This window comes from Aythya ferina, assembly GCF_964211825.1.
Source record: "Aythya ferina genome assembly, chromosome: 3".
In the NCBI taxonomy this organism is placed as follows: domain Eukaryota; kingdom Metazoa; phylum Chordata; class Aves; order Anseriformes; family Anatidae; genus Aythya; species Aythya ferina.
The window spans coordinates 5535076-5562158 of NC_140298.1; the positions used below are offsets into that span (position 1 = coordinate 5535076).

Below are 27083 nucleotides of genomic sequence, written 5' to 3' on the forward strand. Positions count from 1 at the left end.
CCTCCGGCTAGCTGGGAAATCTCAGCACTACGTTGTGAACTGCGAGATTGTGCTGTCATACGAAGATCATAATAGTAGCAGTGAGGAATGCGTGTTATCTCCAAGTTGTTTTGGCCCACTTAGTGCAGCATTTGATGTATCTAATACATTGTTTATACTGCAAAGTAAAATATTTCATCTATTACATTGGAATGAAAATAAACAAAACTGAAACCAAGGAAAAAGGCGTGAAGAGTAAATATTTGGGGGAAAATATTACTCTGTGTCTCTTTCTAGCACTTTAATTGGTGAGAAGTAATTCCTGCGGTATTTCTTATAATTTCTGTCAGTTCCTTGCAGTGCCTAATTCCAAGAAACGCCACTACAACAAATGGATTTACTCTTGTCCATAAAATGCCTGTTTTGGGGTAGTGCTACTCCCTGCTTTCCTGCAGTGACAACCGTAGCAGACTCGCGTTCTGCCCAGCGCTGCCTCGTGGCTTAATGAAATAGAGGATTTTCCATGCTCTCAACTGGATTTAGCCTATGGCTGTGAATGTCCTGTAGCACACGGGTAATGGCTTTTAGAGCTACATCTGCCAAACCTCCTGTCTGTGATTTGTGTAAGCACCATTAGGAGGCTCTGGGCTCGGGTGCCACAGGCTTGGCTTTGGTTTGGAGGATGAGTGGGGGGAGGAGGGTGGCAGCATCTTCTCAGCCCTGCAGCTTCAGCCAGATTCTGCTTTTTGCTTGTGGCTGTCAGCATCCCTCACCTGACTGTGGTGACTGACCGAGCCCTGGGACCTCCTCTTTAATTTCCCTGGATGGGAATTAAAATGAAGTGTAACTTCTAACTTGTAACTTAGTCATGTATAGTGCAGGGCTAGAGCTGGTGTGAATGCCATAAAAAGTAAAACGTGTGTGGAGCTGTAGAAAATCAGTCCAGCATGCTCGTTTTCTAAGACAATTGTCTGCTGAGATATAAACTGATGGCACTTGGTAGAAAGGAGACCGGGATCCAGTTTCAGAACGTATCCTTGATGCAAACAAGGATGACACCTTGCTGAGCGTCTCCACAGCTACAGAAGCAGCGCTTACAGCCTGCTCAGTATTGTGGCTGCTGATGTGGATTAAAACATAGGACAGTTGTCTTTCATATGCTCTAATTAACATTTAAATTTAACCTGTAGCAAGACAATATTATTATTTTTTTCCAGTTACAGGAAAACTGTTGGAGTAGATGATGGGAAAGGATAATTCCCAAACTTGGCAGCTTGAGCCATTCAGCTGCCAAGTGATTTTTACATGCAGCTCTGGGTATTAGCTTCAGTGCAGAGGAGGATAAAGGAAAGAAGGTGTGAAGGGATCAAATTCATTTATAGTTCATTGTCGTCTTCTACCATGGGTGATGTTAAATAACTTGTACTCAGCCTGTGTCAAAGTGGTGTTTGCTGTGGCATTACTATCAGGGGCGGGGGGAAGACAGACTGGTTTCTGGAGAACGCTATCTGCTCTCCTGCATCTGGGGATTTGTGGTGAGATCCGGTAAGAGCTAGGAAGATTTGAAGGTGAGAGGATAATAAATTACAAAACAAACAACAACAACCCACCCACCATAGTGTTAAGGCAACATGTAAGCAGAAACGTAAGCGCTCAACATACAAGGTTCTCATATTGGGGTTTCTCCTACAGCACTGAAAATCCTGTATTAACCCTGTTACTGCCTCTCACGTGAGCTGTGGGCACACAACAGCATGCATTTCAGAAACAAAACAAAGCATGGATCCTGCTCTTATATGGATGTAAGACTTCAGTGTAACATTTTAAGATAATATCTTATCTTTGGAGATATTTCACTTGCTCAGAAGCAAATGCTCACAACACAGCACTTACTAGCAAAGTATGAAGTGAGCAGATTTGTAAGGCTGTCCCATTCTAACTGCAGTGTCAGGGGTTTCAAGATGCCATTTGTACAGCTAGAAGGGCTCCAGACCTCACTGGCAGCGAACTTAGCTATGGGTGGGCAGGGCCTTGAGGTGGGCCTGGTCGTTTTAGGGATGGCCTAAAATGCTCCTGGATTTCATTTACTTATTCATTGCCTTCAGACGTTGGCCCTGTTGGGCTGGTTTACTGCTGCCAGGTTCTCAAGCAGACCCAGTGAAGTCCTTCGTGGAGTGCTTCTGAAAAACAACAAGACTTTTCCTAGCAAAATTCATGAATGTGGAGGTGGTACCTCCTTTTGCCAGAGTGATAATGCTTAAACCTGTAGCATTGTCTGCCCATTTTCCTGAGCAAACATGCATGGTTATGAGGCACTAGTTTCTAAAGATAATCTTGGAAATAAATACTGCTTGCACCTGTGGGCCCTGCAACCCCCTGCTTGGTTGCTAAATCTTCTGAGCACCTGCAGGCCTCCTGTATGCTCATAAGTCACTCCAGGCTGTTGCTTTTGAGCGAATTCAGCTTGCTTCCCTTTTTAAGAACTGAACATTAGCTATTACCGAGAATCAAGTGTGTACATTTTCAAATTATTGGATGGACAATTTCTTCAAATGACTGCTAATGAGCAAAATGTACTTAGCATCTGACCTTCAGGCTGGCTGGATGCGTAGGGTCTGGGCGATGTAGCTGTTCCTTCCGCTGATGAGCACAGCTTCTGCTACAACTGGGGTTTCAGTTCAGAGATTAGCATTTGCTAATTCAGTTCTCATTTCTGAGAATATTCAGTAATATCACTTAATTCAACGTTTCCATTAACTTCCCAGCTACGTAAATTGTTCTCTTAGAGTGCTTATGGCAAAGGCAATAAAGGCAAGCCAAGCCTGTTCCTCTGTGCTTGAGAGAAGACTCAAGTGCTGTATTGCTATCACCTGTGCTGATGAGCACCTGAAATGAGTTAAACTATACAGCACTGAGTTTCAGACGGTTTCTAAGAAATTGCTCTTGTTGTAAGCACAGAAATTCTCTGGCTGGGCTTTCTGCTGACTGCTGTAGAGTGCGTCTGCCCCATTTCTGGTGAGTTGGTAGCAGAGGATACAGGATTTAAGACATGGTTAGTTGGTGCCAAGCCAGAGCTACCCAGCCTGCCTGAGGAGCTGTACCTCTGCCTGGGCTGGCGTAAGCACATGGCACAGCCTCTTGGAAATTTGGGGGAGCCCTCTAGAGACTGCATGCCCTTAGCACTGACCGTTCAGGTGGGAAGAAGGAACACAAGGGATTGTTAGGACACGGTTATGCTCCCCACACCTAGAGTCTTCAGGGCTGAAGAGGGCTGCTGGTGCATGTTGTGTGTCTGGTGAGCAGGAGGGAGCTGCGGGTGATGGCCATGCCAGGGATGGGGACAGAGCCTGGGAGCTCTCCTTGGGCAAACAATGACAACAGAGAGCTCGTGGGAAGGCAGCTTGCTCTTTGTGGCCTAGAAACTGGAGAAAAGCGTGCTGTCTTGTCAAGGTTTGAAGAGCTAACTTTAGCAGAGCTGTTTATTGAAAATTAATGTTATATTCTGGAAGACCTTAGGTGACCTGAGAAATTTCTTCAGATGATGGCATTACGTAAGGATGGTAGGAAACTAGGTAGACTTTGAATGCAGCCTTTTCTGGTCGTGGCTCAACTATATGCAATGTTGCAAGTTATTTTTAACAGTTGTTTCTTTTTGGCTGATGCTCTTATAAAATATTTACAGTTACGGTAGTTTACTTTTGTGTACTTAGTGACTGATCCTTGCAATGCTGCAATATTTAAAATGGGGTAGTTTTCCTTGTTTTTAAGGGGGACAGCTTATTGCACGTGTTACGTATCTGCATGGTGATTGGAATTATTTGCATAGTTTTCTTTTAATCTGAAGATCCCCAGAAGTCCCAGCTAATCTCCAATAAAAACATTTGTCTGTATTCATACTATGAGAAGCATTGCTGTTGCGACTTCAAAATGTGCTTCCACTGTGACTGGCTGATTAATGCTTGTTTTCAAGGATTCTGCATTTATTTTGCATCCTATTTCCGTCTTGCCTTCAAACACTTTGTGAGACTGCGAAACTGGTCATAAAAGCAGAGGCTGACCCTGTGAATTTTATGGCCTGTCATGTACTTGCTGGTCACAGAGCAGCAGTACTATTCTTATGCAGTTCTTGGATTTTAGACATGAAAGATGAAAGCAACTTTCTTAAGTAAAACACTTCTCTCTTACGGTCAGAATATAGTAAGTCCAGCTCATATGTACATGAGATAATTTTACCTCTGGGAAGCCCTCAGTGGCTGAAGTGAAGCTTCCAGTGTCCAGATGCTGACCATTTAAGTCTTTCCCCATCTGCACTTCATTGCTTAAATAAATATAATAATGAAAATGGATGTGAATAAGCATGTGAACAGTATTCTCTCAGAAAAAAATAGTAGCTCAACACAGGATGTAGATGGTTTTCGTTCTACAGAGAGAATGGCCAGGAGGCACTAGGGTAAGAAACAGAGTGAGTAAAGGACAAGTGCTAATGTACCTAATAGGAGCTGGCAGGCTGGATCGTTTCCCTTTGGTCTCTTGATGCCTAGAAAGGGAAAGAAAATAAAGCCTCAGAAATGAGCTTAGTGTATGAGGAACCACAGAGCGACTGGGTGGTGTCCGTGACAGCGATGCGTATCTAGGACTTGTTTATTTCTAGCTTGTGTGTCTCATGTTTGGAAACAGTCGAGCTATTTGGTCACAGTCCTGCAGCACAGCCTTCTTGGTAAGGTGGAGTAACTTAGTATTTTGGATAGTTATTTTAGTCTTTGTTATTACTAGTAGCTTATACCAGTTTATTAATTTGTTTCTTTTAAGGTGTGTTTATCTGGAGAGTGACAGACACGCTATGTCTAAACCATGCGGTTACTGAACAGAGCTGTCCTCTTAGCTTTCTGGCCTTAACTCAAAATGTGCTTTCATGTTGGCAAAGGGAAAATTTTTGGACTGTGCTCAAGGTCCCAAGATTTTACCATATCTGGATGTCCACTTGCCTGTGTTTGTTCCCCTTTGGCTTTCATTTTTCAACAGCGCTGCAGAGAGAGCACTTACTGGCAGCAATGCCGAAGGAAGCAGCGACTTCTGAGTGACAGATGCGGAGTCGTCTCCGCAACCGCGCTCAGAGCAAGTGACTGCAGCTATTCACATCTCCAGCTTAACTCCCAGAACTTGCCTCCTTCGTTTGGAGAACGCTGATTAAAACTAGTCGGGGCTACGCAAATTCAGAGATGTAGACAGCCATCAGTTGCCAACTGAGTTAAAACAGATTGTTAGCCAGCTCTCTGTTGATGTGATTAATGACCCGAGTTGGTTGTTTTTAAGCATATCGCTGCCAAAGCGTGCTAAACAATAAAAACAGGAAACGTGAGCGTCTCGAACCTCTTCGCTACTGTGGTGTCACCAGACATAGCGGAACGGAGGCTGTGCCGTGCGTGGGCTGAGCAGTGTGCAGAAGCAAGGGCTGGGATATTTAGGGACTGATTATGCCTCTGCTGCACCCAGGCCGCCGGCTTCTTGAAGACATGAGAATTGGCAGCGATCTGCGAGGAACCACCTGCTTCCTCGAGATTGCTGGGATGTGCCTTAGCTCTTGCTCTCTGTCCCAGCATATGTTTCCTGCTCTTGGGTTTGGGACCAAGAAGAGAGAGCATGGCTATAGGAAAAGGAATTTCAGAGCTCCTCTCGGAGCATCGTGGGGCCGCGTACCAAATCTGCAAGGCAGCAGGGCTTCCTTCTCCCTCTGCTGTTCCCGCGGGGTGGTGGAAGGGGGAGTAGGACACCACAGGAATGTCTCCTAGTTATGGCAGGTACTGAGAACAGGGGGCAAAGTGAAGGAGGAGATCAAGTCCATAGGTTGGAAAATCTCCCTATAATTTTGGCTGTGACTGTGGTAGGAAGTTTGTGCCCACTTTTGCGCAGACGAACTTGTTCTGAAGCACCCCAGTTGTTCTATGAAAGCCGAGGGGGTCTGAGTGTTTGCCCCCTTCTGAAGTTGTTTGCGTGTGTTCAGCGTTTGCCAAAAACTCTTACTGCATTGTTGGAAGTGGCAAAGAGTGAAGTGGCTGATGCAGTAGATGTATTCTCCAGTGATACTCATTTCTGTGCTACCAGCTTGGGAAGAGCTAACTCAGCGTGAGAGATCTGCTACAATTCCCCCGGCTGAATGCTATGGTCATGAGTAGTGATACTTAGCCCCAGTGTCAGCTGATGCTGCTGAGACGAGAAGGCAGAGGCTGTAGTAGGTCTGTCCTTCATCTCCTGCAATTTTCATTTTATTTTCATCTGTGTGTTGAATATTATCACTAGCTTTTATAAAAAATTAAGTATTAAAGAACAGTACTAAACACAACAGTAACTAGTAATTTCTAAGGCTATTACACGTCTAAATCTGAGAAAGTTTAAAGTGCTTTTCATGTCTCTATTAAACATAATAAATTAATAAAAGAATAAGTTATTCTTAAGTACACACTTGATGATAAAAACAAACATGCCTGTTTATAAGCCAGAACCAATTAAGTAATGAAAGAACTGGTCAGCCTGTTAGTTGTACTTCTCCATTTCTTTGTTTTAGGTTTTAAGTTAATAGTTTCCTCTATTAAGCTTTATGAGCCTTACTGGTGCGTGCACACGTGTTTTTATACAAACTGGCACTTTAGATAGTTATTTTACTCATTTCAGATTCACACCGCTTAAATCGATGAACCTTTCCTGGTGTTCTTGTAGGAACCAAGAGCAACCAGGCAATAAAGCAAATTGCTGTGCAGGATCAGGTGGAGAAGATTTCCCCTGCCACGACTCCAGACACATGTACTTGCAATTCTCCTGGTAGATGTTTTACAGCTGTGTAAATACTCGATTATTATGTGCTGCTTCTTATCTGGCTTGCTTTCTTCATTTCTAAAACTATAACACTGATCTTAATTCTGTGTATAATGTTTCCCCTACCAGCTCAAACAACTCTTTCCCTTGAGTTTGTGTTCTTAATTGCAGCTTTAGATCAACTCTCTCCTCTTTTTGTGTAACATTTCTTTCCTTTTGATCTGGAGACCTACTTCAAACATGTTGTAATTGAGCATGCATCTGCCACTTCCTAAACGTTTACTCTTAAACTGCTGCTAAGCTGAAATTGCCCCCTGTTCGTAATTCAGGGAGCCAGGAAGGTCTAAAGAAAAGAAGCTCGCAAACCACCAGTTTGGTTTTTACTGTTATTTTGGGTGCTAGAATCTTCTGAAGCCAGCTGGTTTTACTTCACTTGGTGTAAGCGCTGCTAACATCTCTCAGACTCCAGGGGGCAGTTGTCGAAGCACTGAGAATAATCCAGCAATCCATCCCCCCGACGGCTTGTTTTTGAATCTGGCTGTTATGGGAAAAATCAGAGTGCAGACTGCTGTGACGTGCCTACCCATGTGGTGCTGGGCCCCGCTCCTTGGTGACACCCCAGCGTGTCACAACGAGGGGGCGATGGTCACAGTAAGGGCAGGCCTGGTCCCATTCTGCTGGGTGCTGGGTCAGGGCGTGAGCTGCGTCTGGCTCTTGGTGTAATGCTGGCTGCATACCTGCATGAACGGGACAGAAGGGAAGGTGTTTGACTGGAATGTAAAACGGTTTGGGGGAAAAAAAAGTAAGCCATGCTTGTCAAGCCTTAGAGGTTACTTCAGTTCTGGATTCCTCTTCACCAATTCTTTCTCTGTCAGCAGGAATTAGCAGCGTTGAGTCGCACAGTACACTTCAGATATTGTATGTTGAATCATCCTTTCAGCTTTCCTTAACTGCCTTGTCTTTTTCCTCTGAGCTGTTAGCTAATGATTTAACCACTGTTAATTGGCTTTCCTGAATTAGTTTGCGTGGAAGGCTATGGAAGATGCTGGAGGTCTTCATAGCTGCAAGTATGCCTTGTGTTAGTAGATATTCAGCAGAGGGCATGTTCCATACGAGGTTGCTCTGCCTTAAAGTAAAACTAAAAGGACCTCAAACCTGCCCCCGAGCAGATTTGACACCCCGCTGGATGTCACTAATTGCTTCCTAGAAAGAGGTGAGAGGGTTTTTGTAGTCCTTTGCTATAATTCACTATGAAATATTGCAGCAAAATAGTTTCCTCTGAAGCTGGATGACTTTTTTTTTTTTTTTTTTTCCATAGAGGAGCTCGCTCTAATATTTACGGATTTCTTCACAGTAGCAAGTCGAATTGTGTCATTTTGATAAAGTGGAATTTCATTTAATTGGATGAATACTTTTTAGAACTATAGCCTTCTTAGAGTTTTTGAACAAATGGACGCGTGGGAAAACTGATTTGAGTTAATTTTTAAAGCGGCTTGTCGTACTGCATCAAAACTCTGTGTGGATGCTTTTCTTCAGCATTAAAGTGGATTAATTCGATTTAGTTTACTTCACTTCCAAACTTAAGTAACAAAATCATATTAAAGTCACTTTAATTTTGAAGGAAAGCATCCACATGGAGCTTAACTAATCTTCCTTAGCTCATACATTAAACTGCTAGTTGACTTCTCCGAGCATCCCTGTGAAGTTGTGCCCTGAGAGCCAGAGACCTCATCTAAGAGCTTCCATCAGCTTCAGGGACACTCCTATTCTGGGTAGAGGTGGCAGTCTGCGGCCCAACTATGTAATGTTAGTGTCACTAAAATGCAAATGTAATTTCTACCTTGTGGATACGCTTGGTACACCCCAATTTGGTTTAATATTGAGTTAACGAAGCTCTAAGAAAATGTTTCCGAGTAGTTTGTTTTAATAGGCTGTTTCATCGTTCCGCACATTGACTATTGCAGCCTTTGGAAATAAAAATAGACGCTAGGATTTGGGGTTGACCTAGGTTTCTGTGGCAGGTGAGGTGGTATTGTTGGCACGTATTAGTGGTTTGAGTGACAGTGCCCAGAGCGTGGCTGCAGTAAAGCAGTTGTAACCCATTTCTCTGCTTGATCTGTAGATTTTAAACAACTGTGTGCAGGCTCTAGGCAGGCGCTTACTCTTTTTCGAGCAGCACTATCTGAAAAAGAGGAATGTAGGTGTGAGACTCCGGGTCACTGGAACCGCCGTGGTGCTCTCAGACCCAGCCCGGCATCGCTCTGTCTTGGTGCATGTCACGGTGCGTTTTATAAGCGCGTTCACAAATGCCTTCTGTTGGCGATTACGTGACCCAAGGTGAGGAGATTTTTAAGCCTCACGGTGTTGAGGTCCCAGGAATACGTTGCAGAGGACAGGCACAAGTTTGTTTGAGAAGCTGTGTGCAACCATTTTGTTTCTTTTCATGTTCTTACCAACAGGCTGAAGCTAGTGCTTGACAACGTTAAAAGACTTGCATTGACCTCAGTGGTATTTTGAAGTAGACCTCAATCCTCAAGAAAAATCCTTATGGCTCAATATATTCCTTTCAGGACGCTCCAGAAAGAAATAGCTTGAGAATATCTTGGCAGATAAAAATGATCCAAGCATGTGAACGAAGCCTCCAAGGCACCCAGCTCCAGCAGAGCTGGCGTTGTGTTGGCAGGGGGAAACCAAAGGAGGTGTGTGCGGTGCTGTGCACACCCCGATCCCACCCGTTTCTGACAGCTGCTTTAGTCAGGCTGCCAAGGGGCTTGGGCCTTGCTGGGGTTTGGTTTTGCATCCTCGTGTTCTGTAGCGCACCGCTTTGAGGCAAAGCAGTGTGCGAGTGGCTGTTTTTTTTGGGTGCTGTGTTGAACTGCAAGCTTTATCCTCTTGCTGCTGGACAGAACCTGAGTGCGTGCTCTTCTACCTGCCAGCACACTGCCTGGGTCACTCCGCCTGTCGGGTCTCAACAAACCAGGTTTTCCAACATCTTCCCTTACGGATGGGCTTAGGCTGAGCTGCTTTGAAGGCAGTACCGCAGTCTGGACAAACGAGGGGAGTTGCTTGCAGTGCTGAGATACTGTCCCAGAGACCAGCCGGTAGCCACGGTGTGCCGCGACGTTTTCTCAGGCTGGAGGCAATTTTAGCAACTGTTCTCTGACCTTGGTGGAGAATTTGCAGCCTATTGGTATTTTCTAACCGCAGCCATCAGAACTCTCAGCCCCATCCCTAGGTGACATGGTGGCCTTGAAATCCTGCGATGGGTCAGAAGCTGCGTCGCGTAAAATTGCCCCCGAAACTGCAGAGCTGTCTGCAAGACTTACCGGGCAGGTGGGACAGGGTGCATGGTGTTAGCATCGCCACCTGACTCAGCTCACCCTTGCAGCTGCCTACGGCTTGTAAAAGACCTTGCTCTCGTAATAGGATGCTTACCCATCGTTCTGGCATGTTCTGGTGGCCAAGCCAGGCTGGATCGAGCACAGCCCTGTCTGGCAGCTGCTCTGCTGACAGGTCTCCTCGTCTCTCAGAGGAGAACCATCCCTTCCTGGTGGCGGTGGGGCTCCTCCCTGTATCACCCCATCTGCTCATCCCACTCTCACCCACCAATGCGATCAGATTTGGGATTTGTCTGTTTGCTTGCTTTAAAAAAAAAAAAAAAATGTTCTGGAATTGTTGGAGGGGAATTGAATTGTTTTTTTTGTGTTTCTTGGAGATGGCAAGTTGTTTCATGATGCGGACAGTCTGACAACAGGGATTCTTCCAGGCAAGTCCCCCCATCTCTCCACATTCAGCCTTCTGTGTGTTGGTGCTTGTTACGTTTGGAAAGTATGTTGGTTTGTTTCCCCAGGTTGTTGACGGTGCCATTGGCAAGATTAGGTTCTGGTGTAAAACATATTGCCATGAGCATAAACGTGCATGTACTGTTATTTTGACTGGGAGGAAGGTTGAGTCTCCCAATGAAATTGGAGAGGGGAAGGATGTTTTGCAAGTGATTCATCATTTATTGAGATAATTTATCTTTTCTTCAAAGCCCTCCTATGCTACACTGTGAATGAATGTCAGGCGTTCCTCTTGATACAAGAGGACTCCTAAAATAAAATGTGTAGAGCTAAAATTGTACGCCCTTAAAATTGCACTCTGACAGTACAGAGAAGTTAGGTCTGGTGGCTGAATCCCTGAGCGAGCTGACCAGGTAGTTTTATTTTCACTTCTGCTAGAGATCTTTGGTGTCACCTTGACCAATCCACTTTATCTGTGGCCTTCTCCCAAAAACAGAGCAGAAGAAAGGTAATGTTTCCTTTTCCTTCTGTAATTCTTGCTGTAATTTGGAAGCACCTTGGGGTAGGGCTTGCCCCTCGTTGTTTGGGTCACCCAGCAACAGCAGGTAGGAGATATGTGTGGGGTGCTTTTAGCACCCTGTGGTGATGCAAGCCCTGATAGAAGCATTGCTTTACCAGCATAAACGTGTTTGGTTTAGTTTTTCTTGGTATAGCTCTTTGTATTCTGTAGAGTTTGTTGAAGCTAAGCCGTAAATAGTTATGATAAGTCTGTCTACAATGAGCAATTTCCTGACCAAAGTGTTATGACAGAGTTTATTAAATATAGATCTCATCCTAGTGTGTACACAAAGCCAAATGCAATTAAGCTGTGTCATGGGCGAAGCCTAATTATAACAACAGGTAAAATCCTGCAGCCGGTCTTGCCTTTAAAATCGCACAGCCATGCTGAGCGACAAGTAATCCAGTGCTTTGCTCCAGCTGAGGTATTTACCCAGTCGCCTTCTGTTCTCCACCAGAAACTGATTAAGGTAGATGTGCTTTGCAGCGTACGGCCGGAATTGATGGCAGCAGGAGGTGTCCCGTGGCATGAAACGCGGAGCTGCAGGTTCCCCCGGGAGCGTCCCGCTGGCAGCGCGCTCTCCGCTCCCTGCCACGGAGCAGTCCAGCTCGGTGACCTTTGGTTTTGCACAGGCAGGAGTTTAATCGCATATAGACGGGGCCCAGCTGGTTGGATCTTTAAATAGTTGCGAGTGCTTGACTGGAAATAGTGCGGTTCAAAAAGGAAAAGTTTCTCGTCAGTTCAGGCGACTCTGCCTGCTGCAGTGCCAGCTGCGCCGGGATCGAGTGCGCTCCCCGGGCAGCGTTTCCCAGCTGCAGCCCCAGGTCTGCAGGACGGAGCTGAAGCGGAGGCCCCTCACAGAAACCTTGCTCACCGTGGAAGCGAATCCAGGCACAGCAACCTCTGCAGGTCTGCAGCATGCAGACGGCTCGTGGTGGTAGCAAGCGTGAATGCAGCAGTTGTTCGGTGTCCTGTAACACAAGACACTTGCTAAGAGGCAAGCAATCTGATGTTTCACTTGGAGCCTACACGCATTTCATTTACCAGTGCTTACGTGGGAGGGCAGGGTGTCATCGGCGGCTCCCTGTGGCTGCAGGGCAAAGCTGGAGTGGTTTCGTGGGCTGCCTTGGGGTTCCTCCTCCTTTCTGTGGGGATGCAGGCAGAAGAGCTGGGTCTGAGCTATTTTAAATGCTTTGATTTTGCTTTGTTTCACCGTGTCCAACCCGGAGAGAGAGGAAGTGCTTGCTGGCAGTGGGAGGCTGTTAGTCCTGCTGGAAGCACATCAGTAAGCTTTCACAGGGTTTCCCTGCTTTTTGGACTGGAACTTCTTTTCAGCGCTGGATCTCTTTGCAGCATATCCAATTCACCAGCAGCAGCTTACAATGATACATTGAGGTAGGGATTCTGGTGTATAATGTAAAATATTAGATAACATTCCCATTCGTCACCTTACCAAAGCCTTTGGTTTTAGCTGGGAATGTTACACTGTGCTGATCTCCAGCATTCAGCTCACCAGAGTGATCCTGTGCTCCCATTTCTAAAATCGTACTTTGCTGACATACTGGGGAGCTCTTCCGTGTGCTGCGCAGTTAGCTGAATAAATACACAAAGCTCTCCTTGTGCTGAGAATATTTTCTTTGGAAGTAAAGACAGGACGAGATCTAGAAATTGTGTTTATCAAGCCACAAAACACTATCTATTTATTCATGAAAAATGAACAGATAGCGGATGAAGCCTTGGCTATGTGACAAAACATCCCTTAGAACGAAGGGAGCGCCTGCAGCATCTGCCAATTTATTGTGCAGAGCTGGAGAGCTAAATGCCCCGGGGCTCTTTGTCAGTCTCCCAAAATCTGCGGTGTTCAGAGGGGCTGGGCTAACCCCTTTTGCAGAAACCAGTGCCTGACCTGGTGACTGGGATGAGATGCTGCGAGCTGCCTCTCCGATCCCCCTGCCCTTGTTACAGTGATTTTCTCCTGTGCTGAGAGCACCGACCCACGGTGATGCCGTCTGCTTCAGCCCAGTTTGTCTCATGGATACGCATAAGCAGTTTCTTTCGTATAAAGTCCTTACAATGGATGGTTTGAAGTGGCTAAGTCAGCTCCTTAGACGCTGCTTATTTGTTGCAGTAAGTCCACTGGTTGGCAATCCCGACGGCGGTGATGAGAGGAAGGAGCAGACGACGGCGTGCTGTGTAGGCGCCGTATTTTAATACCAGGGTGTTGTGCTAGGAAGACCAAATAACGCGCTTGTTCTTTACGTGCTGGTGTTTTAGTTGTCTTTTTTTTTTGTGTTGACAAGCTTCCTGTGGGATTCTCCTTGAATGGGAATCTTAAAATGAGAATTAAAATATTTAACGGTCTTTAAAACTATTTATTTGCTCTTGACTTTCAGAGTTAAAGTAATAACCTCTGTGAGAGCGATACATCTGTGCGGCTGCTTTAATTTACTGCAAGTTTGATTAATGCTGATTTGTTGATGCAAAAAGATTTCTTTTGGTGACTGAACTGTAATGACTGAGAAGAATAAATGTCCTAATTTAATATTTATGTAGGTGTCCTAGTAATAGGCTTCCTACGTCCTAATTATATAAGAAAGCCAAGTGTCTGTACTGACAAGAGTTCATATATACTTGTAGGATAAGAAGCAGAGAGAGGTAATCAGACTTTGTTCCTCACAAACGCCTCTTATTTTATCTCACGAAACAAACAAAAGCTATTTTATGACCCATTAATTTACAGCTGGTTCGTAATGATGCATATTTTCATATTTTATAAGATTCTGTTGCCATCAAGCTCAGGATTACTCAGGTTGCTTACAGATTGCACTTCCTTTCTCTTATTTCTCCCCCTAAAGGTATTAATAGGGTCATCAGAAATATTTATTTTTAATGAGTTTGTACTAGAATACATCTTAATTTTCCAACTTTGATATCTTGGCAGTCAGTGTTTGACATTTGATAGGTTTCTTCTCATTCTCTTAATCTTACTGCCTGTAGTTTTGAAGTCAAAAAAAAAAATAAATAAATAAAATCCGTCCTGTAGTTGTTTGATAGACCAGAAAATAATTAGCTGGTTTCTGATGTTAAGTTTGATGTAGTAATTTTGAGACACACCACGTCTGTTCTGTGGGAGAACTTTTCCTTGTGAGAAGGGAATGTTACTGACTCCGGTGTATTTTAATTCAGTCAACTGGAGGGAGCAAACATCCTGAGGTTGAGAGAGCAAGCTGTAAGTACACGTGAATTTTGAAGTCATGCTAGTACAGGAGCCTTCCTAACTTCATTCATTCTGGCCATTTCCTTTAGGAAGAAAACTTCAAAGGCACAAATAGCTGTTTTTGAGTGAGTGGAGGCTGTTTAATTGTCCCTTTGTGCCTTTGAAATCTCAGCTATGTTTTATGAAACAGAGGGACTGCAATTGATTTGTGCAGTCTCTTATCATTCAGTAGCAAAGATAAATTGTTAAATGTTCTTAAAGCGCGACTTTACAATAGAAAATTATTGTTATTTAATATCAAGATAAATCAGGCAATACAAGGACTCATTTGGAGGATGGAAAACAATCCCATTTTCGGAAGGCTTTGTTTGTGGCACAAATCTGCATGTCAAAGACAACAGCAGCTAAATGATGTAGAATCTCGTGTGCAATTAATTTATACGGGGGGGGGGGGGAGTTGATGTACTTTGTGATTAGGGTAAATCCTTTGAATCTTAGATGCTTTGAACGTTTTTGTCTGTCTTTTTAGCAGTGCTCTCTGCTTTGCAAATCAAAGTCTGCCCAATAGTGTGGAGCAGAGCTAGGTTGCTGCTGCTTGGAATGAAAACAAATGGAAATTAAAATCCAGGCAGGGTCTTCACCGGAATAAGGGGTGGTGGCTTGGTTCAATTCAACTGTCATGATTTTAGTGACTGCGGCGTCCCGATTCAGGAAAGCTTTCCAATGGCAGCATGTAGCAGCAGAAGGGAAGTTACATGATGCACTTAACCTGTTCTGGGGGAGGGAAGGACGTTAGTGGCTCTGTATATGCTGCCTGCAGTGTAGCTGGGAATTAGTGAAAGCCAATTTGATTAAACGGGTCTGGATAGCAAGATGACCGTGTGTCGCAACTAATTACTTGGGTACATCTAGCCGGCTTTGCTCCTGGCTAAATAACAGTTTGGAAAGAACAAGTGAATTTCACACGGCGTTCTTTAGCGGGTACAGGGGCCGGGTGGTTGCTTCGTAAACCATTTCACTCTGTTTATTTTCAGAGAGCTTTCAATGTGCTAGGAGATGATCAAATGTTGCTTTGTAGCTGGTAAGTGTGCTGCAGGCTGAGTCCTGGTGGATGCTGAGGAGTGCCTAAATACGTGATAAATGCGCTGATCTTCCACGAATGCAAGATTAGCACCGGGTTGGAGGGAAGGTAAATGATAACAGCGTGAAACTGGATAATGTGGCTGCAAAGGGGAAGAGTGCAGCTTGACACACATCCTCACACGCTGACCTATAGCATGTGCACACGCACACCCTGGCACAGCCAGTAACCTGTGCTGGCTGTGGAGATGAGATGAGTGCTGTGGATCACCTGAGGAATATTGCTGTTTAAATGACATCTAGAAGGTTCCTGATTTTGCTTAATATTGTCATAGTACTAGACTCTACGCAGAGTACTTCTCTCAGGATCTTAAAATGATTCAAAATAAAGCTTGCATTACACTAATGCATTGCTACCTGCTGACTTAAGAACAAAGTTGCTGCTGTAAAACTTCTCTCTGGAGATTATCCTGTTTTACAGTGCAGACCTCATCACCTGCATTACTCTAAAGAGAGCTGGAGATCTCTTTATTGTCAAGGCTTTTGCAACTTCTGTTTCACCTTAAAAAAGAAGGGGTGGTGGGGGGAGGAACACTCTGTCACCCTGTGTGCCAGGTAGGTCAGCGTAGCCTTGCTTATCAGTGCAGGGCCACAGAGTTGATGAGGCGGCGATTCAGGTACAGCAGAAGTGTAAAAGAATGAATGTTTGAACTGTTTTGCTCCAAATGAGCTGGTTAAAAGAGTTTTGCCTCTTGAACCAACTACATCCTAGTCCAGGCATACTGTGAAATAGAGCTGTGTGTGTATTCAGGTGTGCACACTCAGGCACACAACTATATGCACGCGTGCTGTACCAGGTTAACAGTGCTGGCTTAGCGTATGCCCTGTCACGAGCCACCAGCAGTAACTGCATATCTCAGCTGTGATCTGTGCTGGCTGAATTTTGTGAGATACGGGGTTTCTGAACGGGATCGTCCATGCTGTTAGAGAGGCACTGTGGGGTTGCTTCTCTCTGAATTAGAAGTGGTAGGGCATGTCTCCAAATGGTTGACATGGTAATCTTCTTTTTTTCTGCTGAAGAGATTGCTTAGTTCAACAAATAGGCAGCTTTCAGAAAACTTGTATTTTCAGAAGAAAAACTATGAGGATACACTGGAAAGCATGGAACTGCTCCTTTTCTTGGGCCACCAAAGCGAAAACATTTCCTTTTTCAACAAGAAAGTATTATTTTTTTAATAGAAGCTGGACAACATGCTGGTTTTCATCAGAATTTCGTGTGGGAAAAATTCTTGCTAACCGGGGGAAAAGGGCTCCTGGGGTTGCAGCTTCCCCTCCGTTACGTGGAACCTGGAGAGAGGAGTAAGCACCTCGTGGCCTGCTCAACAGACACCGTGCCCTTCTTCGTGTGCTTGGGCAGGGCAGCAGCTGGAAAAGGCCAGCGTGGCCCCTTCGCCAGGCGTGCTCTGGATGTACCTGCAGGTTTGGCTGAGTTGGCAAAAGACATTTCCTCTCCTGCATCCTTCCAGCACCTCCAGCACAGCGCTGCCATGCCTACAGCGCTAGGATGCGCGTGGCTCTGCCCTAAGCTAGGGGAGCAAGGGTGGTGCTTTTATCACCAGGTGACTTTGCTGGATTTTAGGAAGCAACGTGTCTTTGGGAGGCTCGCACGAGGCACTGACTGGGTGCTACCTACCCGTGGCAGGAAGGTTCCTTCCTTGGCAGGGAAGACAAAGCGTGTAGGCGCGAAGCTGCCAGCACTGCAGGCAGGAGATGACTTGGGAAGTGACATGCCCATTATGTGGGTGGTGGAGATACGTCTGCAGTGAGATCTGGCTATGTAAAGAACAAGTACATTTAAAAGCTGCAGAAAAAAAGTTGTGGGTTGTTTTTTTGGGTGTTTTTTTTTTTTTTCCTTTTTTTTTTTTTTTTTTTTTTTTAAATTACGGTTTTAATCTTTAGCTCTTTCTGGTCTGAAATCTTTTTTCTTTCTCTCCCTTTAAAAAGAACAAGGGGGAAAGACAGTAATTGACCACAAAATGACTGTTTCCATCCAGAAAAATCTGTTTTGTCTGTGCTGTGACTTCCTATTTACTTACTTAAAAAGAGCAAATATGGGAAATCACTATGGAAAAGGCAAAATGATGATTTTTGTTGGGTTATTATTGGATGTTGTTGATGATGATAAATATTGAAAACTTAGGAATAACTGATTAAAAATGCCCTGGAAGTTTCACGCTCTAGTTTTTGTTTTACTTGAGCAAGCCTTTTGTCCAGGAGGTGCTCCTGCCCAGTGTTTGCTGGTTGGGGCTGCTGAAGGTGGTGGGTGGGGTCGTAAGGAGAAGCCTGGGGGAAATTTCCTGAAGAAGTTTGGGTTTTGCAAACTCGCATTACCGACAAGATAGTTACCTGCTCTTGGGCTTGTTTTGTGTTGATGTATTCCATGTATACGCTATGAAGAGCACTCAGAGCTCAACATCTTCATTCTTTTATGTGCTGCCTATAAATCTCGGTGTTAAGAGAATGGTAGGGCATCTTTGATTAATGGTGCAGGGTGAGGGCTTTTTCTCAGCCCCCTCAGAGTCTTTGCTGCTACCAGGAGGGAAGGAGAAGGTGAGTCTGAGGAGTACGCCCAGATCTGCGGGGCTGGAAATTGATTTTCTGCTTCTGTTGGCTTGCAGGAAGGATATTGCCATTCTTCATTTTGCACAATATCAATTACCATAAACTCATTTTATTGCGCTGTGCATTTATGGTTGACAAGAACAGTCTTGTGTCTGCATCTGAGAGCTGCAGGAGGTTCAGGGCAATGAGCTGGGCAAGTCCTGCTGCTTCCAAAGGACGGAGCCGAGCTGCCAGACCAGGTGAACTGTATTTCTCATCTCTTGGGGCAGAGACCCAGGTTTCAGTTATTTATCGGCTTTGTTTAATGAAACTAAGTTATAGAAAATAAGGATCGAAATGCAGATTGGGGTTGGTTGGTTGGGAAAGTCGTCCTAAAGGGATGGAGAGAGGTGGAGAGGGAGGGAAACAGCAATGGCTGTGATGATGCTGGGAACTCCTGTTGAATATGTTGTCATGAGGTGCTGTGCAGCTGGTTTCTTCTCTGTTCCTCCATGTGTTTTACATTAATCTTCCTGTTCAAAAGTAGAAACGGGGACTGAGATAACTGGAGCGACAATCAGGATCTTGCTTTCAGCCAGTGCCCATGAAGAAATCCATTTTTAAGGTGACTGTTTAAAACTGCAGGATTTCAGGGATTGCAGTAGTTCCGTCTGTTCCCCTTTTTTCCTTTTTTCTTTAGCTTACATTAGAAGTTATGGCTGCTTACTGGCTTTTTATAGTTTTCTTTTTCTCTTTCGAATGCACTTAGATTTTTTGTTGTTGTTAAAAGAAGTATAAGGGAGTATATGCAGCGAAATTGTCTCAAGTGTTTGGAGCTTTTATTAACATGCTCCATCCCACGGGCAAGAACATGTCTTTAAGTTCTTGAGTTCAAGTTTTGTCTGGGCATGAGACCAAGGACTGCAAATTTACATCCAAATCTTATATGTGATCCTATGTTAAACACATCCAGATGGTAGGTGATATTCTAATGCTAACAGGCTGCTTCTCCTCCCTCTGCTGCCTTCCAAGAAGTTGCTGACAAGTCTTTCTGACAGTCTTTTTTAAGTAAATGAGATCGAGTACACTGAAGGTCTTTTATAGCAACAACCCCTGAGAAAGGTTAGACTTTGCAGTATTCCCGCAGAACATTTTTTCCTACATCGCTGTGATTTTGGTTCATCTTGGATACAAACTCCCATCTAAATTATGCAGATTAGGTGATATTATTCTAGTTCATTGGAAGGATGCGGAAATTAAACATTCTTCTTTTATGACCTGAGTATAAAAGAAACTGAGTCTGTCTTTGTCAAAGATAATTTTGTTTGTTTTCATCTGATTGCCCTGATCTTACTGCACTTCAGCTCTTTAACTCCTTATGGCTCCGAAGTTAATAGGGCACTGAGTTGGCTGTTGTACTTACCCCAGTCTGTTTTTCAGGTGTATGGTGAGGAGATGCATTTAAATTACTGTGATCAGCGACACCCAGCAATTCACAAAGGGATGCTCTCCTTGGTCATGCAGGCTTCTTGGCTTGCCTTGGTTTATTCAGCAGGTGGGTGGGTCAGCCTCCTGTCCCAGCTCTCTCGTGCCATGCAGTCATGAAGTCTCATCTGTCTTTAGTTGTCCTTAGGCGTAGTTCAGAACACGGCTTATTTGAAAACAGCCTGGTTTGCGTACGTGTGCTGTGAGACCGCAGAAAAGCTCCGTATTTCTCTCCTGCAGAGGTGTGTGCAGCAGTGTGGAAGCAGTCCTTTCCAGACGCTGAGCGGTTGGGCAGCCAGCGTACAACTTTTATGTGAAAGAAGTGTGTTGTAACGTTAATCTACAAAACTGTTTGAGAAGAGATGCTGCAAAGGAAAACGTGAACTGTGTTTCCTGATGTGTAATGTTTGGTTGGTTGCATAGGAAAAGAGTTCTTCAGGAGCGTTACCAGCTGCTTCATAGAGATGTTGCTGTTGTTTAAAATCACTCATTTTACAATGGCACTTGCATACCGTGGGCTTTTACTTGAGCTTTGCAAGTGGTGATGCCCAAAAGCCTGAGAATGATGTTCACTGCTGTCAGATCTGCAAAAGCCTCTACCGAGGGAAAGGCTTTCATCCACCCAGAGAAGCAAGCTGCTGGCAGGACAGGTGCAGAGCTCAGAAGCAACTCCAAATTCACGCCGTGTCAGAGGGATGCCCTGGCTGCTTCAGGTGTGCAGCAGCTCCTCAGCACCTGCAGGGCCTGAAGGTCCACAGGCAGGGAGTAAAATGTGCTCTTTGAACCCAAGTGTGGGGTTGTTCACCCACAGAAATGATTTCTAACTTGATCGTGTGTTCTGCGTACATAAATAAACGTGGCCCTGTCGGGTAATATTCTCAATCTGTTGTGCAGGACTGTAAATGTCTCCTATCAGCGGTAATTAGAGACATGCGTAGTGCCAGTTCCAGGTTTCAGCATTGCCAGCTGTCACCTTCAGAGCCTGAGCACGGGCTGTACCGAGACCGGCTCCTGGTGGGCTCTGAAGGTTTGCTGAGATCACGATGCCAGCTCCAAAGAGTTAAAATGCTGGGTATTTTCTGGAGACAGGCCACGTGCAACTCTTGCTGTCAACGTGGAGCTGTAATGCGTTGACACCGATGTGTCATCTCTCTGACAGTGGGATCCGTACCAAAGGAATGAGGGTTTATTCATCCCTGCCCTCTCGGGGGGAGATAGCTCAGCCTGTCAATTAGTAGTGACTCCTCAGTTCAGAACTAATTCATACTGATTGGATTCCAGCCTGGGCCTGCAGTTAGCTCGTCAAGCTCAAAACCATGCTGAAACTCCAGCAAGTTAGGCTTTTATGATGGGAAGTAGAGCAATCCAGTTTATAATTCACAAGAACTTGTGTAATAATTCAGGGGGCACCTCACCGCTTGCAGCGTGCGGAGCGGGCTGCGGTGGCTTCTCTGCCCTTCTGCTGCCTCCTGCAAGCTCTCCAAGCTAATTCACCCCGCCGCTATAATTTGTTGGATTCTCTTCCATTAACTTCAGGCCATCTGTATTGCAGCTTCTGCCTCACTCGGGTTGTCTCCCAGAGCAAAGACAGAGTTAAATTCAGTGGGGTCATAACCGCGCGGGCAGCGCAGCAGGCTGCGTGCACGGCGTCTGGCTGGCCGGCTGGGATTTATTTGCCCGTGTGGTGGCAGGAGAGGGTGGGTCGGGGAAGGCCAGGAAGAGAAAACAAAACACACTATACACTTAAAGAGGATCTAAAATAGCATTATCTGCTCGTTCTTCTCTTGTATCTGTCTTTGCTGTCGCCTGCTGTGAAAGATTTGCTGGTTTGCCTGTGTGCGAAGGTAAAATTCCTGTAAACCTTTATTAGCTGGAAGGAAGTCTGTTGGACTGGAAATTAGGAGACCAGGTCTTGGTTTCCAGACTAGATACAGACTTCCTGGGTAAGCGAGAAGGGGCACATAACCTTTCTTTGCTTCAGGCCTTGATCTCGAACGCGCTGTTGATATTCCTTCCCTTCTCTCTTCCTTCAAGCCTTGCCTGAGCTGATACCTCTCTGAGACAGCCCAGGAATGGGTGTAACCAGGGCCTCGTGGAGACCTTGAGGTCGTAATTTTAACAAAAATCAGAGCTGCATCCGAGGAGCAGAGAAGCCGATGACTTTCTTGGAGTGCAGACTCTATTAGAAAGTTATTTGCCAGTAAAAAAACAACTTTTCAGCTTTTTGCAAGGTGTGGGAGTACCATATGCCAAACTGGAGCTCATCGTTTGAAATGTCAGAAAGTATCTCCTAGGTTGCTTCTAGTTTGTGGGTTTTATTTGTGTTCTTGTGTTTTCCACTGAATCAGCTGGCGGCCAGTTGGCATCAACGCTTGCGTGCTGGCAAATTTCTCCCTGCGTGTTGTCTGTTTGCTTGGTGCTGCCTCTACGGCTGGGCAGGTCTGTTAGAAAAGGTGGCGATGCGAACGGAGCAAATGGAGCTTTCTGACAGTTTTTTCGCTGCTTTCGCTACTTTTGATGACACAATTAAAAATACGGCATTTATTTTTGTGTTCTGTAGTCACAGGAAATTGTTGCCCCCAGTTGTTGCTGAGAGGTGGAAAGCTGAAGCAGCAGCAGGAGCCAAACAACCTGCAGGCACTGCTGGGCTCTGAGCGGTGTCCGGCACAGGCTTTGCTGACGAAGCTTTGCTGGGTGCTGCATCCATCCCTGTTTTAATGCAGCAGGACTGTTGCTGGGCATCTAACACTCCGAGCAAGTGGTGAGCAGTGCACTTGGACCACGAAGTGGTTAGTTGTAGAGCCACCAGGTGATGCCACCTTCGCTGCTGCCTCACTGCTAAAACCCTGAGCGAGTGCACTTCAGGCATCACAACGTGTCCAACTAAAGAGCAATTCGGAGCAGATGCTTTTGATCTGGAAAATCTTTGAAAAAAAGACTTTGAGAATGCAGCATTGCTAATGCGAGGCTGGTGTTGGGCTTAAGCAGGTCGTCGACAGCTGTGATAGGAAGCAAGCGAAAGGCTTCAGCTGGTAGCAGGGAAAGGGCCTTGCCAAATAGTGGCAGCTCGCAAAGCAGCTTGCCTGGGAATACACGGAGCAGACAAATCATGAATTTTGGTATCCTGTGGGGAGAGGCAGCGTGCTGCCAAGCCTGTGCGAGGGGCAATATTCCGATTGGAGTTAAACTTTCTCAGCAAGGTGTAAGCGTGTCTAGTGTCTACATGATGCTGTAAGTGGCCAAATTAGCTTTTATTTTGTTAAATTAACTCAGTGCTGGCTAAGAAGGCTACCTGGCCTTCTGTGGAAGGTTAAAACGTATAAATGAGCAGTCCTGCCTGATGTAACCCCATGCACTTGCAGAGGGAAGTACTTCTCCCTCCCGTGGTGTGGAGGCTCCAGAGGAGGCTGGTGAGTAACCACTTCATGCAAACCACCAAGAGGTAACAACTGGGGCTGCTGACAGCTACCCAGCCTGGATTAGCAGCGATTGCCTGCAAGCAAAGAGCCGTGACTCACTCGCTGTTCATCTCCTGAGCATCCTGATTTCCTCAGAATATTCCTTGGAGTTCGGCTTAAATGAACTATTCATAATTATTTCTGGATATCTCGTTCTTCTTAAAGCTTTGCTAAGTCTGCAGGCACACCAGCAGCCCTGACTCTCCATAATATTCCCCGGTTTACTGGGAGGGTGTGTAGGGGGGGAATTAAAAGGGTTTGCTTTAGCTAAATTCTTTCACTGATACTACTCAAAATAGTGTTTTTTTTTTTTTTTTTTTTTTTTTTTTTTTTGTTGTTTTTTGTTGTTTTTTGTTGTTTTTTGTTGTTTGACATTACAATGAACATCTTCTGTAATTTTTCTGAAATCCTTCTGCTGGAACTTGGAGCATTCTCCCCAGCATTTACTTCCCTTTCCCGTTTTGGCTCTGGGATGCAACACAAATCATTTTAGCTCTAAACATTGCAAGGGGTGAAAGAAAAATGATTAACCAGAGTCAACTGTTGTTCCTGGCTGCCTGACTTACAAACCATCCCATCCTGAATTCACTGCGAAGTATTCCTGCTCCCTTTTCATCTGGGGTAGCGCTTCATGGTCACCATTACCAGACGCTTTAATGAGAGTGCTGTGAGTGGGGCCACCTCAGGAGAGGGGGTTATGTGCGACTAATGAACACCCGAAAGCGGTTGGAAGGCAAAGACTGAGCTGGTTGATTCACAGACAGAGAGACAGTACTGGAAATACTTGAGTTTCTCACACTATGCAAACAACCCCAATTAACCAGGATCTTCGTCAGCCAAGGCAATCCGTTTGACCCTGACTGTGCACGCTTACCTCCTCTTTTGGACTCCAGCAAAGTGCTTCAAAAATACTTCATGCTGTGCTCAGCAAGATTGAGGAAGAGATGGCTGCCCCCAGCGTTTCTTGTCCTCTTGCGTCCTTTTTCACCTGTCACAAGCAATCAGGATGGTACAGCGCCGGAGTCAGGAGTGAAGATGCTTCAAGGCCCGTGGTGCTGCTTGTCCAGGAGCAGAGGCTGCAGAACGTGCACCCTTCCAGCACACTGGCACACGTGGGCTGAACTGAAGGCTTTTTCCAGACCCCTTGCACCTTGTGAGAGGTAATTTAATGGTGTAGGAGCTGAAACATAACGTATGGTTTTTTCTTCCTTCCTTTTCCTTTAAATGCCTCCTTATAATTCTGCCTTCCTGTGGTACTTGAATTTCTGCCAGAGCATTTCTTATTAATGCTGTGGAGTGTACACAACCTTGAGAGATGGCACTTCATTACATACTTGCAAGATGAGATTTTTTTTCATGGGCTACTTTAACGGGCTTGCCGTTTACTTCACGTTAGGGCCAGTCACTGGATTTGCTGTATTTTTTTTTTTCCTTCTCTGTTCACTTTTTCTCGTCAACATGGCTACGTTCTTCCTATTCATAAAAGCAGCACGTTGCTCTTCAGTCTGAAAGCATTGCATAATGTATGCATTGGTGATGAAACAGGAAATATCTGAGAGGGAAGGAGGCTTGGAGAAAGCTTGTGGCGCCAAACGAGCCTCTTGTCCTTCCAGAGCTGTGCTTTCCAAAATATCTAGGCCTTGCATCTGTTTCACTGACACATCAGTCCGACAGTAGTTTGCCTGTGTATTGTTGATGTAGAATAGTATTGAGTCAATACCATCGTTTCTCTGCCCTGTAACTTGTTTTTAAGGAGACAAGGGGAAAAAACAGAGGAAAGAAATTGTGAATCTGTGTGTGTGCGCGTCCCCTTGTGCTCTTGATTATTTCAGCATCTTGAAGAATCCCATTGTGAATCTGGAGAGCGTGAGGCTGGGCAGCTTTGGGCTTCCTCGGACCCCAGGTGGTTTTCCCAGACAGGTTTGTGCTGTTTTTTTCTGGAGCTGGAGGGAGCTCACCTATCCCGGGGAGCCGTCCTTTGGCCCTGCTTGCAAATGGCTGCAGTCACCTTCCTTCAGGCTGTGAAGGGCTGGGACGGTGCTCATCCAAGCTGGCTTCTTCTTTCCCATCTGCATGGGACAACATCAGGTAGCATGGCGGTTTTCCTTTTGGCAGCCTTGGAAGAGAAGGAGGGTGAGGAAGCTGGAGACCCACCACTGCTTCCCCAGGCAGCTTTGCACCCTTGTGGCCATGGCGCAAACTCCTGACCGCTGTAAACATGAGTCAGCTCTGCGATCTCCTGATTTATGGGCAGAGCCATCCTCTAACCTAACATAATAACTGTCTGGCCGTCACTGCAGTCACATCTGGGTTGGACTCGTGCTCCCCTGTCAGTAACCCCGGCTCAGACGAGCAGCTTCCCCAGCAGTGGCGCGATGAAAGGCTCCGGCTTGGCTGCGGTGCGTGGCGAGCCCCGGTGCCGTTAATGGAAGCTGACAGTCGAACATCCCACTCCATCTGCTCCAAATTTATACCTCGAGATTTATTGTCTCTTGAAAAGATGAAATAAAGACTTTCAAAACAGAATTACCGGTTCTGAAAGCTGCAGGGGTGGGTGTCTGCCCTTCCATGCTTTAAAAGCTTCAAAAGCAGAAGAAAGGTGTTTTTAAATGAAAGCAATGCCTTTTCCCCTGCCCCTCGCTTAGGATTTTAAATTGTTTGACTGATGGCTTGGAAATCGTTCGGCTTCAGGAACAGGGACTAACAGGTCTCTTGTGCTTCTACAGCCTGGACATGAGAGTTTTACTCATTCACAAGAGTAAGAGATGCACGAAGTATCCTGGCCAGCCCCAGAAGCTCAGCTGTTTGGGGGAAGATGCCAGGAAGATTAAATGTGCTTTGGGTCCATCTCTTAGGATTTGGAAAGCAGGGTCCAGCCAGGCTGGGGACATCACCTCGGGAAAAGTTGGTGGGGCTGGGTGGGGGGATCTTCAGCAAGCAAGGCAGCTGTGGCCGGGAAGTGGCAGAGGCTGCTCCTGGCTCATGCTGGAGCTGTTTGTGGAACTTAAGGAAAACATTTTGGGGTGGAAGTTTGCCAGAAGGCTTTATATACTCTTGTGAAGCTTATATTGCTGGAGGTAGCCGAGTGCTGGCTCAGCTGGGGACTGAAGTCCCCAGCTTGCAGCTGTGGCAAGCGCTGACATTTGCCAAGCCGGTGAAGCTCCCGTGTGGGAGGCTTGAAGAAGTCCTGCTGAGCGTCTCCAGCTTCTGCCTCCTCTGCACTGCCGGGGAAGGGCAACGTGAGTCCCTGAGGCCCATGCACACACAGTACGTGGAGCAGCAGTTAGGGTGGGAAGGGTTGTCTGCTTTCTGGAATGACACAAGAAACTTAATCTTGGAAACACCACCTCAGTTATAAGTCCTTACCCACGTGGCTGAGTTGGAAAGTTCGATTTGATGTCTTCATAGTGAAAGGAAAAGCCCTGAAAATGAAAATCTGCCGAAGCCAGGAAGAAGGAGATACAAAAAGAAAAAATTGCAATGCTAAATTCTTCTGGTTTTCCCTCTGAAATCTAAAGAAAAAGCAAAGCCTAAAAAAGTAGCATCTGGATACAGATAGTTCAGAATAACAGCTGCGGTTTTTGCAACCTTGTGGGATAGATCATAGGCAGAGAGTTGAAGACACAGGTATAAAAACCATCAGTCGCACAGAATGAAGCTGAGGAATTTTGCCTTTACTGCCAACGTGCAGAGCAGTGAAGGCGTTCACACCCAGCTGAAACACCTCAGGCCCGATTCCCTTGCTCTGGAGGACTTGGGCATTGGGGAAAACAAACAAAACCCCACCACGCACACTCAAGAGAATGACTAACCTAGAATTACTGTATGACTGAGCAGGAAAAACATTCCCAAAGGAGGGCAAGTGTTTGTCCACATTTTTGAATTGTGGAAGTGTCAGATCACTGCAGGAGAGCCTGCTGCTTCTGGTAGGACAGTGTGTGGTCCAGCGCCATCCAGTTGCTTCCGTTAGGCTTAATTTGTTTATGCTCCATACTTGCCGACTGTTAAATAACTTGATTTAAAGCTTATCTGTTCTGCTTTAGGAAGTGCACAAAGATTATATATGTAACGCTTTTATTGGTAGAGCAATCTCAAACGTTTTTTCCTCCTAG

At 45.6% G+C, this 27083-nt stretch overlaps 1 protein-coding gene and 2 long non-coding RNA genes across 8 annotated transcripts in view; all 3 read left to right on the plus strand.

Annotated features, from left to right (window-relative positions):
• Positions 1–27083, plus strand: part of PLCB1 (phospholipase C beta 1) — a 376017-nt gene that overhangs the window by 36977 nt on the left and 311957 nt on the right. The window lies entirely within an intron of this gene.
• Positions 2833–5348, plus strand: LOC311433727. The gene is made up of 2 exons (XR_014690924.1): positions 2833–2994; positions 4789–5348. It is a non-coding gene; the product is annotated as an uncharacterized lncRNA (long non-coding RNA).
• Positions 18229–19674, plus strand: LOC311433726. The gene is made up of 4 exons (XR_014690923.1): positions 18229–18288; positions 18576–18653; positions 19469–19583; positions 19662–19674. It is a non-coding gene; the product is annotated as an uncharacterized lncRNA (long non-coding RNA).